The sequence below is a fragment of the Hippopotamus amphibius genome, chromosome 4 (genome assembly GCF_030028045.1).
Source record: "Hippopotamus amphibius kiboko isolate mHipAmp2 chromosome 4, mHipAmp2.hap2, whole genome shotgun sequence".
Lineage (NCBI taxonomy): Eukaryota > Metazoa > Chordata > Mammalia > Artiodactyla > Hippopotamidae > Hippopotamus > Hippopotamus amphibius.
In genome coordinates this window covers 162,376,397-162,382,498 of record NC_080189.1, presented here as the reverse complement: position 1 = coordinate 162,382,498, position 6,102 = coordinate 162,376,397, and positions in this window count along the sequence as shown.

Sequence of the window (6,102 nt, the reverse complement as noted above, 5' to 3'; positions counted from 1 at the left end):
ATAAATGTCAGTACTAGCTATCTATTGCTGTGTAACAGATTACTCCAATACTTAGTAGCTTCAGACAATAATAAACATCTATTTTCTCACAGTTTCTATAGGCCAGGAACTGGGGAAAGACTTAACTGACTGTTCTGGCTCCAGGCTTCTTTTTTTGGTTTTGTTTGTTTGTTTGTTTGTTTGTTTTTGGGGGGGGGTTGGCCTTACCTCACGGGATGCAGGATCTTAGTTCCATGACCAGGGATCAAACCCGTGCTCCCTGCAGTGGAAACGCCGAGTCTTAGCCACTGGACTGCCAGGGAAGTCCTTGGCTCCAGGCTTCTTAGGAGGGCTGCAGTCATCTGAAGGCTTGACTGGGGCTGTCAGATCTGCTTCCAAGGAGGCTCACTCACATGGTGCCAAGTCGGTGCCAGCTGCCGACAGCAGGCCTGGCATCCTTGCCATGTGGACCTCTCATAGGTCTGCTTGAGTGGCCTGGTGATGTGTCAGCTGGCTTCCCCCAGGATGAGTGGCTCAAGGGAGAGCAAGGGGGAAGTCACAGTGTCTGTTAAGACCATGTTACTTTCTTAGGGCTGCCGTAATGAAGTACCACAAATGGGGCACTGGCTGGTTCACAGCACCAGAGTCTCTGCAGATACCTGGAGGCATGAATTTGAATCCTGCCGGGACACTGATTTTTGCATAATGGTGTCTCTGTGGAACAGTGGGGTCCAAAGTCACAGGATCTTGTGTCTATTCTGCCAGCTTGGTTAAGTCACTCCTTTTGGGGATCCTTTGAACCATGACACATGAGCTGCTCCCTCTGAAATAGCACAAACCTAGGGTGAGAAAGCTGGCCCTCACCTTCATCCTAGCCCTTCTTAGTGGTGGTGTTTTCTAAAGAGGTTGAATTAGAATTTGCCACCTATGGAAATCTTCCAGGCTGGCTCCTCCCGAGGTCAACTTGCACAGCCTGCAGATAAGAATAGCCACCATTTCTAGAGCATCTACTCAGCACTAAATGATTTCCCTAACCTGCACAGCACCCTCCAAGGCAAGGGATTATGCCGCACATTTGGCAGTTCAGGAGAGTGAAATTCAGGAATAAGCCCAAGGTCACATAGCTAATGAGGGCCAGAGCCAGAACTCCAACCCAGGCCTACTGAACCCTACTGCCCCTCATGTCCACCTGCCTCTCACTGCCCCAGAGGGTGACCCAGGGGCATCCAGTCTGAGGATTCAAGCCAGTGCCCCAGGAGTTGGGATTTTCTCCAGCTCCGAGGGATTCCCGTGGTGGGTAGACGCTGGGCGAAGTGAAGTTGCACAGACTGGTGGTTAAAGAGAGTGGGGTCTGACGCCAGACTGCCCAGGTTTGAAGCCTAGCTTCCCCCTATGCTCCAAGTCTCCGATTCCTCCTCTGAAGGTTGGGGGCAAGAGCATACACCTGCATGGTCTGTTGGGCAGATTAGATGAGATAATGCATGAAATTCATGGCAAGAGTAAACAGCCCTTTACATTTTTCTCTATTAATATTATTGTTGACATTACTCTCCCTCCATGGCCGCTGGACACCTCTGTCAGGTCAATATTTGAAAAGGGACAAATTGAAATGAAACAGGTGTTTAGCTGGCGGCTGATGGAAATGTGTGGCTGAAGCGTTGTTTTCCGGTTTGGGGAGGGATTCTTTTTCAGCTCTAAGACAGCTCCCTGTGAAAGGTGATGAGCGTGATTAATTGCAATCAGCTCCTCTCCACATAATGAAGAAAGTTGAATGTCGTCCTGTGGCTTCCGTCTAGACGGGTGCAGTTACCCATTGTGTCCACGGTGTGTCGCTATCAATCACGCTTCGACTACCTATCCTCAAACGGAGATGCTCAGGCTTGGAACTCATTACCAGACCCCCATTCAGGGAGGGGATGCTGCCAGGAGATGCTGCTGAGCATTCTTCAGCAACACCCTCAGAAACCCTTCTTAACACCACAGTGCTGTGTAGGTAGAAAGGGCGGTGTGGTGACGAGGAGTGACTTGGCCTAGGTGATGCAGGTGGCTGGGTACAGAGCTCAAAGAGTACCAGGGAGGGTCTCCTGCCTTCCAATTAGGTGTGCTACATTTGTCGTGTGTGTATGAGGCTTGGCAGGGATGGGAGCCTGGTCTCTGGGTCCCTGGGGATCACCACCTCAGGGAATGTGATTTGAAGATTGGGGGTTCAGGGTGACACTAAAGGTCCTCTGCTCCTTTCCCTTGAACCCTAGTTTCTGCTGGGTTGTGGGCTAGCTCTCTGGGCCCTCTAGGCTGCCTTTCTGATGGTTGCGATTCTAATGGCCAAGAACAATGACGCTGGCAACCTTCGGCCGCTGCAGGAGAATGCTTGGTCTCAGCTGCTGCTCCTAAGCAGAGGGCTGTCTGTGGCTCTTGGGGAGACTGGGCCGTGGCTAACAAGGCAGGGGTGGGTGGGAGAAGATGTGCTCCACCAACACTAATTTCACCATCCAGAGACCTTTCCAGGAGCCTACTCTGATGTGAGACACGGCAGCGTGAAGCACTGGAGATGCACGTACCTAAGGCCTAGGCACCTCCCTGCCTCAGTGGCCTCACCCGCACAAAGGGAGGGGCAAAGGTGTGTCTTTGGAGGGTCCACTGTGTGGACATAGTAGATGCTCAGGAAGTTCCGTTTCCATCTCCTTCCTAGTTTCCTCGGATCCTTCTGGAAGGGGTAGCATAGCCCTGTCCTGAAGCACTGCTCTTTCTTTTCTAATGATCAGGAGCTTCTGTGATTTCTTTTCCCTCACTCTTTATTTTGCCGTAATCACCTCTCGCGGGTGGAGCCCTTTGCCCTGGGGCTCCAGTCCACCTGATGAGCGGGGCTGCTTCTGAGCATCTTGGCCTCAGGAAAGTCGGTGCAGCCTGCAGTAGCAAACAGTGCATTAGAAAGCAGAGCATTTCCTCCTCTGTGAAAGGGCACCAGAGGGAGGGAAGAGGGCCTCTAGGCACCGTGCATTTGGACAGAGCTGGGTCAGTGAGAAAAGGCCCCCTGGACGAGGCCTTCACACCTCTCGTTAGTCAGGGGAAGGCTTCCTGGAGCAGGTAGGAATCCTCGCCCCACCCCCAACCCAACACACACCCCACACACCCACTGAGATGTGGAAATGACAAGAGAGAGAAGGCAAGGTCCAGGAATACGGATCTGTGATTATGTTTTGGAGAGCTGTTGGGGGTAGGGATGAGGACAGGAAGATGTACAGTCAGTCTGGGATTGGTTTATTTTTATCGCTTTTTAAAATTATCTGGGTAATTGATGTGCATTGAAAAAAAAATAGAAAACACAGATAAGCCAAGAGAAGAAAACAAAAATCATCTGTTAACATCTTGGCAAATATCCTTTTTCTATGATTAGATACATAGAGAATGCTTTTGTTTTATTAATAAAATATTTTCTTACTGTGCACAGCTTTAAAACCTGCTTCCTTCCCTTTTTTTTTTTTTTTAAACAGAACAATATACTAGGACATCATTTCAGGTCAGCAGGTAATTATACTCCACCTCCATCAGTGTTATTGGATCTAGGGTATCATCTGGTGGTTGGGAATTTCCCTGGTCTTTCTGCCTCCCTTTCCTCAGCCGCAAAATAACCAGGGCACTTGCACCAGAGGTGGGTCCTTGGCAGCTGGGAGGGCTGGAGACCAGCAAGGAGGAAGGAGGGAGAAGGGAGAGGTAGCGGCTGAGGGCCCAGACCACACAAGGGCAGCAAGCCCCTCTAGAAAGCAGGCTGCCTCCCTCTCCCACCTCCCAGCCTGCTTGTGGCTGCGCAGCCCTGAAACCAGCCCCCGCCTGGGCCCAGGTGGGAAGGTGCTGCCCAGAGGAAGTTCCAGTGCCCTCAGGCAAAGCCGGCCAGGCCAGCTTGGCTGGTCTCCTGCAGTCAAAGTGTTTCCTGGCAGGCAGGGTGGCCTGTCAGTTCCTACTGGCCTGGAGGAGGGCTGGGTGTGCTCAAGACAGAGTCAGAGAATCTGGACGTGGAGGAGACGTGAGGGTCTTTACCAGGAAGCCACACAGCTCCAGGGACCAGAAGAGGCAGCCCCACCCAGTCCGGGGGCGGGGGGCAGCCCTGGGAAATTGGCCAGCTCAACCCGGTCTTTGGGACAACCCAGAAGAAGGAATGAAGTGAAGTAAGTGGGAGCTGGGGTAGCACAATGGTTAAGCCCATAGCCTTGGAGTCTGATGGGGACCTGGCTTCTAGTCCTGTACTAGCATTCACCAGCTGTGTGACCTGGATCAAGTCACTTAACCTCTCTGAGCCTCCATTTCCTCACCTGTAAATCATTAGCAGTGTCTACCTCGTAGAGTTTGTGAAAATTAAGTCAGATAATATACATAAGGCCCCTGGCACACTGCCCAATAGATGCAGCTAGAGCTATGTTTTGAATCATTGTCAGGGAAATCTGCCTGGAGAACTGGGAGACGGCTGCGTACAGAGAATGACTGCGTATGTCTCCATGTTCATAGCTATGGCTGGGTTTTCTGTGCAGGGCCACGTGTGGGTGTGGGTGGGGGATCTGGAGGAGGAGGAAAGGGGGTGAGGGGTGGAGGCTGAGGAATTATAAACCTAGCTGCTTTGGAACCAGGTAAAGGCTCAGGTTACTCTCCTGGGTAAGGAACGTGTTGGATTTGTTCACCCGTATCTCCTTCCCCGGCCCCCGCCCCGCCCCACTGCCCTCCAGAGGCCCCCTCCTTCCAGAGGTGCGTGGCAAGGGTGTCAGGCTGGATAATAAGAACTGAAGCCGTGGTGCCGGCACCTCTGTTTGAGCAGAGGGAGGAAGGAGGGCTGTATGCAGCTGCAGGAGCTGATGGCCTGGGGACTGGGTGGAGGGAAACCACTGGAGGATCGCTGCCTGGCTGCCAGATGGTCTCTCTAAGGGAGGCGGAAGGGGGCGGGTACCTTGACCTTGAGCAGCTAAGGCCCTTATGGTCCACTGGGTCCACCCTCCAGGGAAGCAGGCGCCCCCGCTGGCCTCTTTGACTGCACAGCGGCGGCCTGGACCCTGGGACAACCTCCCCCTTCCCACCAACCTGCTAATGAGGAGTGGCTTCTCCAAGGACAGAGGGCTGTGCTCCCGGCAGGTGGACTGGTGGTGGAGGATGGAGGGTGAGTGTGTCTACCTGTGTTGTTTTAACTTCTCCAGAGAGGTCCCCACGGGGTCTACATGACGAGCGGTCTTGAGCCGGGTACGATTTTCTCCTACAATTTAATCTACTCCCTGGATGGCCCCCTGTATGTGAGCCGCTGACAATCCTCAGTCTTTGCAATTGAGTTCCTGGAAGCGGCCGCCCCGCCCGCAGCCAGTGACGGATATGTGCTAGGGAGACGCGGGCGGAGGAGGCTGTCAGCGCCGTCCCACACCTTGGCAGGGCCTGTCAAATGCAGGAGGCACGCACTTCTACCCCCTCGCTCCACCTCAAGGTATCAACGCCCACAGAAATACTTGTATATGTGCACCAAGAGGCGTGGGCGAGGATGCTGGTTGTACAATTGTTTGCATGGGAAAAAATTGGAGACACCTTATCCATTCACAGCAGGAGGGAGGGGCTGCTGCCTTCTGAGCGTGGATGGGTCCCCTGGATTGTGCAGCAGTACCGTTTACCACAAACGCCTTTTGACCCGTGCTCCCCAGAGCTGGGCTGGCTGCAGGGACCCGGAGTGCGGGGGTGAGTGGAAAGGGGGTGGTTGAATCAACTGGGTTACATCTGCACATGAAATACTCTGCAGAAATGAGGAGGAAAAAATAAAAGCAACAGCAGACGAGGATGCTCCACACCTGTGGTCATGAAAACAACGTCCAAGATATACTGTTATGGGGGGAAAGTTGCAGGACAGTATGGTTGGCTTGATCCCATTTATGTAAAAGCAAAGAAGAACAAACATCCTGGCATCACACACACATGGGTGTGTGTGTGTGTGTGTGTGTGTGTGTGTGTGTGTGTGTAAGTGCCCAGAAAAGGTCTGGGATGACATACAACCGACTGCTGATATAGGTTACTGCTGGGGAAGCAGGGATTTTGGTGAGAGATGGGGAAAAAAAGGAACTTTTCACTTTTTATCTCTTTGCAATTTTTTAAAGAGTAAAAACT